This window comes from Silene latifolia, unplaced genomic scaffold (genome assembly GCF_048544455.1).
Source record: "Silene latifolia isolate original U9 population unplaced genomic scaffold, ASM4854445v1 scaffold_193, whole genome shotgun sequence".
In the NCBI taxonomy this organism is placed as follows: Eukaryota; Viridiplantae; Streptophyta; class Magnoliopsida; order Caryophyllales; family Caryophyllaceae; genus Silene; species Silene latifolia.
The window spans coordinates 115764-127828 of NW_027413157.1; positions in this window are offsets into that span (position 1 = coordinate 115764).

The window sequence follows — 12065 nt, forward strand, 5'->3', positions numbered from 1 at the left end:
GAGTTCGGCAGAGGTGTCGTTCCCCGGATATTCTCATACCAACCTTAAGTTCCCAACCTATCTATGCTCCCATACTTAGCCTTTTCTCTTTAGGATCATAATCCTTTAGGATCACCTTTATTAGAGTTTCAACACTCAAACTTCGGTTACCCTTAGACTACCTTCCCGCCGGTGTTTTCCTTTTAGGGTCCCACACCCTTAGCACAACCTTTAGGTCCTAGCCTTAGCCCTTAGGTCTTAGCCTTAGCTCCTACGCAACTCCGGAAACATCTCGAGAATGAAGTATCAGGTATGGTCTCTTCTTATAGTTGGCGAGCTTCCTTATGTAGTCTAATGAACTTTAAACGACCCTCCCCGATAGTCGATAGACTCTAAAATGTTCCCGACGACAGGTCCTTGGCTCAGACCCCTTGAGCCGCCTCGCGTCGCCATAGTCGTCAGGTTGTAATCTTCGATTGACCTGATGGCTATACTTTGAATTTCGCCTTGTCCAAGCCTCGCTCTGTAGATACCTCAAATCTGCACCTCCCGCAAGCCACCCGGTGATGATTGGGCCGCATTTTTGGTACGCGGAACGATTTATGACAGTTCAGAAGTTTATCGTCAAGTGATAGCTCAAATACTTGTGTCTACCCCTTGGTCGTCATCTACGCACCATTACGGTCGTTTTGACAATAATTAGAGTTCATTTGGAGTCCAGGTCAAAAACCGCTTCGTTTTCTAATAACCCGTTTAAAATGCCGAGTCGGAATGTTCTAGAACGTTCCAGATATTTATTCCATAAAATCAATTTTTAATCTTTTGGTATAAAATTTCCCGAAAATCATATTTTAAAGAATAAGGAAGTCAAGATCTACCGCAATTCCATAAACGAAACGCGGAAATCTTTCTTCCGCAGGAGGAAACCTCTGGGAAAGGATGGAGCACCTGCTGCGCCTCTTCCAAGGGTCGCAGTGGCTGCTGCGCCTCTTCCCCAGCCCTTTTCTGTGTATTTTCAAATCTTTTCGAGATTTATTTCCAAAATTTTACCTTAACCCTAATTCCTCCATGTGATTAGTATAAATAGAAGCCTTCGGCTTCACATATTTCTCACGCGAGTGTCCGCCCTTCTTTTCTCCCTTTGCATTCTAAGACCCTGCTCTAAGCTTATTGACGTCTACGTGCTTGATCAATCGACCACGTAAGCTCGGATCTTTCTGAGTACCAGTCACGTTGCATGACCACCAATTTGACCAACTCCACCTCAATTAATCAATCAATTTAATCTAAATCCTCTAACGAGGGCACTTTCATCATACATTCGAGTCGAGCAATCACTAATCGTAAACTTAGTTAATCTCGTTTCGTCAAACATGTATGTCTGAGGGTGTAAATCCCATATTTTATTATTGTATTTTTTTTTATTGTATCAATTAATGTAAGGTTTACGTCAAAAATATGCTTAAAACCGATTTATAAAACCTTTTATAAAACCTGTTTTTTCGGATTAATGGAAGACAGACGTCGAGAAGAAATGCAACAACTGATGCGCCTCTTTCTGAGGCTGCCGCAGTTCCTGCTTTTTTTCTTCTTCCTCCGTCCTCTGTTAATTCGTCCTTTGTTTTCTTTTTCTTGTGTTCTTTCTTTTATTCGTACGTAATAATTATATTTCATTGTTCTTAATAATTTATCACCTTTAAATTTTGACTTAAATACCTAATAATCAATACTTGCGGGTTTTCATCATTAAAATCAAACCCGGTTTTTGGAGATTCGATTTGTTCATATCAAATCTCTGGAAATTCAACTTTTGTATATATTTTTATCTGTTTATCACAACCTTCTTAATAGTCTAACCTAAACAAACCTAATGAATTTGTAATAATTTGGCCTATTTATTTATAATTCGCTCATAATTCATTTCAATCCGTCTTAATTCATTCTAGTTAGTTTTAAGTTATTCGTTATCGCTTTTTCGACCAATTCACATGTAAATAACCTGCTAAGTTACTTTCCTCCGAGTCAAATATCAATAATCAATCATTAAATCCACCAACGAACATTAACAATCGTAGTTCTGACTTCACAACCAGAACTCACCTCAGGAACAGACGCAGTGATCACTGCGCCTCTTCCAAGAGATGCAGCATTGCTGCGCCTGTTCCGGGTTGAGCTCTGTCTCTGAACTTCCGTTCTTACTTTGACCTAATTCGTTAATTATGTATTAATCGGCAATTAATCCTATTATCACCTCTAATCTGTTCGTTTTAACCTTGTTTATTTTCCCTTGTTTTTCTCAAATTATCCGTCTTGAATATATTTTTGACGTAAATCATTAATCCATTGTAATGATTGTAATTTTAATTATCGTAATTTATTTATTATTTTGTATGATTTATTTATTTGCTTGTTTTCAAATGTAATTAATCTAAACCCTAATTCGACATTAATGAGTGCTAAATTATTTATCCACCGACTTAGTTTAATTCACATGCTAGGTTTAAAATGTTGTTTGTTGCATTGCATGCATATAATCGACAACATATCGAGTATGAATAACTTCCCTAATCATTAGTAGAGGCCGCTATCAAGGCGGACGGGATTAGGTGGTCAGTAAAAGGACTTCCTAATACGTACCCTCACCCCTTACTCCAGATCTCTGTGAACATGTGTGTTCATTGGCATCCACGAGAATCATTCTAGACATAGAATGCTAAGGGTAACGAGTTATTGGTGTCTATGTCACTACTTTGTGTCTTGACATGACGTGAAGTATTCGAACGGTTTTCAATTTTCCACATAAATTGGTGGCGACTCCACAAATGCAAACACTTATTTCCCAAGTGCCCCCGTGGCCCCCCCGTGTCCACAGTAAGGAGGAGGAGGATCCTGTTGACGAGTAGCTACTGGTCTACTCACTTCCCCAGTTTTCTGGCTGGTTTGGGGAAGTTCGTCATTTTGTATGTATTTTTGCTCTTTTATTTATTTTCATCTCCTTTTTTATTTATTGTTTTCATTCATTTATTGGCTATCTTTATCCCTTTCCTTATATATATATATATACTGCTGGTGTATGCTGGAGGACAACGAGGGCGTTGTCCGTTTTGGTTTGGGGAGGTTATTGCTTCCTTTGAGTCTGCATTTTGCATTTATTTTGTATTCACGTTTATTTTTCTGCTTGCATTTGTATTTTTATTTCAAAAATCATCAAAAAAAAAAAAAAATAGAAAATTCGAAAAAAATCAAAAAAATTCACGTTTCATTTTGCATATAGGTTGAGTCGGAACGGTAGATTTCCGTGATGATATTGCACAACTTGTCGTATCACTTAAGCCTTGAATCTAATTGGCTGTTATTAGCTTAGTCATGCGCATAGTCTACGAGTTAATGTTGAAAATATAGCTGATTGTATAGACTTGACCTGATAAAATTGGCAAACTACTTTATAATTTCTATGTTTTTTTAGAGCCGTATAGCTGGTGTCATTCATGACCAGTTCATGTAGGAATTGAGAGTAGTACTCCTTGCATTGCATGTTCATCACATTTGCACTTTTATGAAATTCGATTGCTTTTTGCTTGCATACATTCGGGTTTGTGGTCGGTGTCACATGCAGGGAGGTGCTTACAATTTCCCCTTTCATTCATTTCACCCATTTAGCTCCACATTAGCCAAACTTAGCCTTTTGACCTATTAACTACACCCAAATTAAGCCTGCCTGTCAAGCTAGTTTAGTGTACTTTTTGTGGTATATTCTTATTGCTGCGAGTTGGTTTGTTCTTATTTATATGGAGTTGGTAGAAAAGAAAGAAATGTGGGCAGGAAAACGAGAAAAGCATGGAAAAGAATGAAAAAAAATGAAAAAAGAAAATGAAAAAAGAGAAAAAAAACGTGAGTCAGAAAAAAGGAAAAGAAAAAAAAAAAGAGAACTTGAAATGAAAAGATAGACCGTATTAAAAAAGGAAAGTTTGTGACGGTCTTACTCCTCCGTTTTTATTTATATCTTTTTGAGGAGATTGTGTATTGGTTAGTGAGTTTTGTGCCACAGAAGGGCACTTGTGTTCGATTTCTAGTCAGGTGAGAATTGGATGGTCTCGTATGGTCTTGTTTAGGTTCTAGCTTGACGCTTTACCTCCACATTTCCATAATCTGTTTTACCTTTTCTTACCTGTAACCTCACTCTCCCGTATCTTTTGTAAGCCCTCGGCTGTGACGGACATTGTTGGTTGGAATGTATGTGCGGTGATTGAAATCGTCTATCATTTTTGTTGCATGCATGTTATGTGGGTCGCAGTTTAGGTGAGTGACTGTTTTTCCTCTTCTTCTCTTACACATATACTTTCACCCTTTGCTTCATGAGAGAAGAGTGACCCGTGAGAGTCCGATTTTAAAGGTCTTGCAAGGTCGACATGTCAGCTTATTTTTAGGCATCATACAACTCGTTTGCGCTTGACTGCTGTAGCTATAAGTGTTAGTTTTGTTTGCATTAAATGGTTTAAGTGGACAAGTTATAGCTAGCTCTGAGTTTTCATATCCGTTCAATTAGTTTGCATTTAGCTTACTCGGGGACGAGTAAAGGTTCGGTTTGGGGAGATTTGATACGTGCAATTTATATAGACTTTTCAGCCTCTTATTGCATGCATTTCTATCGTTTTGTATTTCAAAATGCCCCGAATTGGCTACTTTGGTTGGTTTTGCCTTAATTGCAAGAATGGACTTAAAAGTAGTGGAATCGTGCCTTATTCATCCCACTTAGCATGCATTTTAAGGAGATGGAGATTTAGAGCAGAAGTCGTACCTCGGGAAGCATGAAGGGAGGTCCTTGGAAGGTTAACCAATGAGTGTCAAGGCTGATTCAGTGGATATCTACTCGATCGAGAGCTTTTGGAGGTCGATCGAGTAGTTTGACAGATGCAGGAGTTCGATCGAGTGATTCCTGAACTAGATCGAAGGGAGCTAACTTGGAAGTGTTCTATCGAGAGCTGCTTTTGCTCGATCGAACGGTTTTGCTGAAGATTCACACGATCGAGTAGTTTGAAAAGGCTCGATCGAGTGATTAGCTATATTACACGGGTTAATTATTCCGTGTTAGGTTTATTTTGTTAATAAAAACGCTTCCCTATATAAGGGAAGTCGTCATTAGGTCATAAACATACTACTTTACTGCTCTTTACTCTCTTAATTACACTTAAGATCTGAAAATTTGCTCTTAATCACTGTTACTGCTTCTTCTTTACGCCGGATTCGCTCTTTTGTAATCCCTCTTTCTTTTAACCTTAATCTAATCTTTCGCTTGCCTTAATTATTATTCTTCTTTATTTTCGTTGTTTCTTAATTGTTATTGTTATTACTGTTAGTATTTAATTCATCTCCTTACTCTCTTTATCATGTCTCTTATTATCTTATTCATCGTTGTTGTTGTTAATTCTAGTAGCATGAGTAGCTAACCTCATTATGTTAGGATTAGGGGAGCCATGGTAGTAAAGCGACGATGTTGTGAATATGACACATGATTTATTTGTGAGAATCTGTGACCATAGCAATATAACTGTAACATGTTTAGTTGAGTGCACGCTTCTAAATAACTTTAATCTGGTTAACTTTGCTCCAAGATCGGAAGATTGGAATGAACAGACCTGCTATGAACAGTAGACTACCATAATGAGGACGGAAGTTAAGTTAGTTGTAATCTAGGGTGGATAGCGGACCGGAAGGACCTTTCCCTCGCTCTTCTCACAATAGGTTGTCTAGACTATTTACGACTGAGTTAATGAACTGCCATGGTGAACCGAAATCCTGACATACTTCTTTTACCTGATTACATATCTCATATTTTCTTGCTTTATTGCTCCTGACTCTATTTCTCTTGCCTTACATCTTTAGTAGTTTAGAAAACAATTTTAAAACCCCCCAATTGTGACTTAGACAGACGTACTTGCAGATAGATACTTAGCCTCCCTGGGGAGATCAACCCTACTTACCACTAGCTTCTGTTAGTAGTAATAGGTATTTATTTTTGGTACCTAACGACGGTATCAAATATGCGGGGGCGAATAAACGATGTGATGCATCCAATTTTACGTATCCTGAGTCCAAAAGTTTTATTTCGTGGTTCTTGGATGAGTTTGTAACAAGCGCCGGTTAGTTTTCAAAGCTTTACAGGGTCTCGAAATCAAACTACTCACAACAAATTTACAAAGTCTTTTACAAGTCTCTCAAACAATATTATTAATTAATAATAGTAACAGAGTTCTACATGACTTTAAACAAAAATTTGCACCGGTACATATAAAAAGCTACATACATCTTATTTATCCTATTACTTACATCCTAATTATTAACGTATCTCTTAGATTTTTTTTATTCCAATTATTCCTTCATCATCTTGATGTTGGATGAACTATTTTCTTATATTGATTGTGTTTAGCCTATTATATTTTATGATCATATAACCATTTGATTAGGAAAGGGATATGGTTCTTATGATCAAAACTAAATTGTTAACAACTTCAACCATTTAAATATAATTGTGTTTATGATTGAATTTAGGCTTTTTTGGTTATTGATGGTTTTAGTGGGTTAGGGTTAAGAGTTAAGTAATTGAGTTGATACGACACGACACGAAACACGAATAACCCATCTATATAAAAGTGTGATAAAATATTTTGGCTGAGTTAGATAGGTTGGGCTGCGTTGTAGAAAAAATTAAATAGATCGGGTTGGGTTGTAGAAAAATGACCTACTTATGTAATCGCATCGGGTTGAGGTTATAGTGCCCTTTTAATGTTGACATAAATACAACACGAACTGATCTGTTTACCAGATGACCAGATCTACTCTCTAAGTCACGTGCAGTACTTCAATCTTTGTGTTAATTTCTCAACCCTTTTTGTCTGAAGTCTTTTCCTTAAAACTAGGGTCATTGTATAACATACGGAGTCAATTACGGACAACTAAGTCCACCATCTATTTAAGAAATCAAAGAGTTAATTTAATAATATAGATATAGTATGTTTATATACTAATCAACTAAGAGATCTTTTAGACGTCAAATTTCTAATTGCATATGAGGAAGTTTAAATATAACATTGTGCATTCATACCGATGGCACGCATTCATAACAACTACTATCGTAACTTTAAATTTAAATACACATTGCATGTCATGTAGATCATGAAATAAAATCTTATTGAAGAGAAATAGGAACATACATCGTACCTCAGACCTTATTTGTTATTGAGCTTATATGTATTTTTTTTCGAGCTTTGTAAAGTTTATAAGTTACATTTTAAATTTTTGTCATCAAAACTCAAATTAATTGAGCTTATATGTGATGTTTTTGATTTATATTGTAATTTTTTGAGTTTATTGTTTAAGTGAATGAACTAAAACTTTATAGTAAAACTCAAAAACTTTAAAACAAAACTCGAAAACTTTATTATAATGCTCAAAAACTATAAAACTGGTGGTAGTACATCAGATGTATAATCCACTTACTGCTTATTGAATACCATTGAACTAAATTACTTAAAATGAAATAAAACAGAAAATAAGAAAAATAAATTACTATCCGAATTTCGGCGCTACCAGATGGCACCGAATTTCGGCGCCACCATAATTAAAGACAAAGAAAAAAATGAAAAATAAAATGGTAGTTTTCGTTTTTAGGCCAAAGGAAAAAGGGTACGTACGTAATTTTATATTTATTCAATTAAAATCAAAGTCTTGACAAAACTAAAAATTTTAAAAAAATATTTTACCCCAAAACAAACATAATTTTACAGTAAATTATCTTATCATTAGTTACATTCCTTCATAATTGTATTACTCTGTATATTCTTCATCTAATCTTCATCATTCTTTAAGTTTCTTCAGCACGTTTATAGTTACATCATCAATATAAACTATGAAGTATAATAAAGTATCAACTCGTTAAATTAAACATAAGATATATGCACGAGTTTATTATGTTTACCTTTTGTTCGGAGCAGTTATACAATTAGACAGTTCTATAATAAAAAAAACTGTTGGTTTTCATCACTTCAATTTACCAAAACTTAAATAGAATGGTCGAATGGACAGAAGAATAATTTATTTGCCAAAATTTAAATCAAATATGTTAAGAAAATATATAAAAGAAAAACAGTGGTACTGGGTTTCAAATTCTGCATAGACTCCACACTCATGAATCAAATACGGAGTACCATTCAACCAAATTCTCATCTACTACATATTTGCATCATTTGCATACTTGTGCTTATTGCTTGAACAATTAAACCGTAAACCTGTGTTGTCATCTTTGAGTGGTAACTTCTTTCCAATAAAAGTGACGAAATGCTAGGAAACTTTTATTGATTTTTTTGGCTGACTATTAAATACGAAATATGTAATTAGATAAATAATATTAAGTTCCCAAATTACCCTTTTGTACTAATTGGTTTGAAATTCAAATTTTTAGGGAGGGAAATGAAAACACCTATATATTTTACTATAATACCCTCGGTGGCGCCCAATTTCAGTACTACCCGGTGGTGCCATCTCATTATTCTTTTACAAATAGTAAAAGGGTAAATTAATTTTAAGATATTTAAAAATAAATAAAACAGAAAACAAGAATAAATTATAATTTTAACAAGTGGTAAAAAGTGTAGATTAGTTTTGAGATACGAGATAATTTGACTAAGATAAAGTTTGTTATTTAGTTGTTAGTTTTTCCATATGAGATTAGGTTTCGGAGAATAATGAGTTTAACTACAAATCATATACCACCACCAAATTAGAGATCAAATTATAGCTATAGCTAAAAGCTCTAAAGTCTAAAGCATTGGTCGGATATATAAATACAGCATTATGCACATTAACCACTGCGTAATTTACTTGCAAAATATTTACCACTATAGTTATTTACATGCAATATAATTATTTTCTAGCTTCCTTACTGGCGGGAGCTGAGGATGAGAAGGTTATTGCAGGAGATGATTTATTTTGGAGTTAAGAGATTGGTAATTTATTTAGGAATATGAAAGGAGACCTCGAAAATAAAATATTAATTGCGACTTTTTTCTGATATATATGTCATCAATTTATGTGTCGTTGCATAATTTCAATAATTAATTAACATAAGAAATTTAACTATAAGTAGTTACATATTATTTAAAATAAAGTCAATTACCAACCATTTAGGTTCAAAAAATTTACATATTAACCGAACTTTATTTAATCTGACTGTTCGTATGGCAAACATTTTTCAAAATGTCTTACCCTGAAACAGCAAGCAACACAACCATGCTCCTTTTTAGTATTAATCAAAGTATACGAAACACGGATAAACATTTTCATAGTACTCAAAAGCCACTGTTACGATATGACCCGGGCTATGCCCGGGCTTGAACACTAGTTTTAAAGAAGTATAGGATTCCGGTTCACTAGGTCAATTATACGGGTGGTATCTTAATCAATTATTAGGTCAATCAAACTATCTAAGGTCACAAGATTGATTAATTCTATTATGCCCTTTAGATTAAGTCTAACATGCAATCACTATAATTAAACACAATATCTGATTGTCGCAGCCTTTATTAATTCTAACCCTGTCGGTGAAAGTATTAATTCGCTACACTAATTATAGACTCAGGCCTTAAATCATATAACTAGAAGAAGAACAATAATCAAACGATAGTTTATGCGATATTACTAACAATCAATTAATAACCAACCTTTTAATCAACCTAGATCCCCTTTATTCTAGATGAATGATTTAGCTACTCATAGTAAATTGACTAACAACAATAAAGGTAGATGAAAGCATGATTAAAGACATAATATAATAACAATGAATTAAAAGCATAAACTTGATAACAATTAATGAAGAACGATTAAATACCTTAACAATTAATGAGAAAGATTGAAGATCCAAAAGTATGCTAAAACAACCAAACTTAGAGTATTTTGCCGTAAAAAAGTAATAAAAAGCGTAACCTAATAAACCCTACGAGTTTAGAATATATTACAAATAAGACGTGTTTTAGGAAAATACGGACAAAAGTCTATCAAACAGGATCCTCGATCGAGCCTCGACATACTCGATCGAGGAGGGTTACTCGATCGAGCCTTTGCCTACTCGATCGAGGAACCAAGTGTTCAGCTTGATTTCGTGTTTAACTTCTCTTCTTATCTTCAAATCTCCTCGTTTCTCGTGCCATGCCTCGCGTATTCCGCTATGCCATATCCGCAATGCTCATCTTTACTTGATTCATCTCGTAATGCGTCATTTCTCATTAAAACATAAAGTAGCGGCAATATCGACATTTCACTAATAAAGGCATATAAATGATATAATAGGCATGAAAACGGTATCAAAACAACATGAAAGGAGTTATAAAAGTGTATATAAAATTGATACATCAATGACCCAACCAGGCCGGTCAATTTCGTGTTAATTTGCATTTTGGTCAAATTTAGGCTCTCTGATAAAATGGGATACGAGTTCAGGTCAAGTTACGCGAGTCTGATCATTCGGATCAAATTAGTGTTACCTGGTTTACGACTATGCATAACATGACCGTCCTCACACTTTGAACCCTGTATATTTTATGTTTTCGTACCTTATTCTGTTTATTGAAATTTCTAAAGGTCATACTCTTAGGCTTCTTTATAAATGTCTGATCTCGCGTTATGATTCTTAACTTAGCTTAGTTTTATGGCCGTAGAGGAAATGTATCATGACCCAATACTTGTGATATGTCTTATATTTATATACTTTTCCTCCCATTAATTAGCTTGATTTCATGTTAAATATTCACTATTTGGAGTAGTTTTATGAGCTAATTCCGTTGTGTAGGTATTTCTTGTGTTTTATTGTCATTTGTAGGATTTGAGGCAATTTTGCGTCAATCTCTATATTTGGATGAATACCGAGCAACGCAAGGCTATGTATGATAAGTACATGAGCTTAAGAGGGCGTGCCAAGACAATATGGAAGTTTCGAGCAAGATAGAACAAGTTACGTCATTGTTAGAATGTTTGTTCAACGACCGTTCGCAACCCCATGCGACAACCCTAGCCCTTGAGGACATGAACATGCTCATATGAAGAAGGTAATTAAGGATCAAAAGTGATTAGCCACGAACTCTACCGAGGTTGATGACCCCGTGCTATAGGGGTTTCTTGTATGTGCGTGATAGCTGAAGATTAGAGCAAATAGGCCGAGATGCACACGGCCATGAACGGGGTCAGTGTCCCAGGACCCCCGGTGTAATACCCGCTTTTATTACGATTAGGGTCACTCGACCGAGGGAACTCGAGGCTCGACTGAGTAGCCTCACTCGACCGAGTAGGTGAGTGACTCGGTCGAGTTGTGGATAGCAGGAATGAGAATCGATGTATTTAAGTTATATTTGAGCCCATGGACCATTCATTCTTCCCTTTTCAGATCCCGATTTCCTAAGAAACCCTAAGGTCTTCCCAAACATCTGTCTACTTAATATCCCTCTATAATCTTCACCTCCATGAATGCCAATTGTAGATTTAGGAAGATTTAACTTCTTCTAGCAAGAGATTCTTTTCCATGTCGGTTCAAATCTTTATTGGTAAGTTCTCTAGTTCTCCCAAGAGGATTTCCATGAATTCTTGATAAATTAGCAAGTCAATGATTGAAACTAGTTGAATTGATAATAGAACAAACGATTGCACATGTAGGTGATGGACGATATGCGACTTTGATAGACTTTGTCGCACACCTAATTGAAGATAAATTTCTCTAGACACAAATGAATGTACTACAAGGGGTCGAACATAAGGAGACGGGAATTGCGTTATGAATTGCTATGAATAGAATTCTATCAAGGTCGATTACGATTGTTTGTTTGATTGGTTTGATAACTAGTAAATAAGATGATATAAAAATATATGATAAAAGAGTCTTGGGGAGTCAGGTCACACATGCAATTGTATATTGATGTTCATGTTAAACTTGGAATAAATAACATTGTTAATTGTTTAGGTCTTACGACAACCACCTCTCGGCCTTATTGTCAACCATAGACCGTGTCCTAGAGAACTCTCGTTATGACTAGGTCGTCCTACTA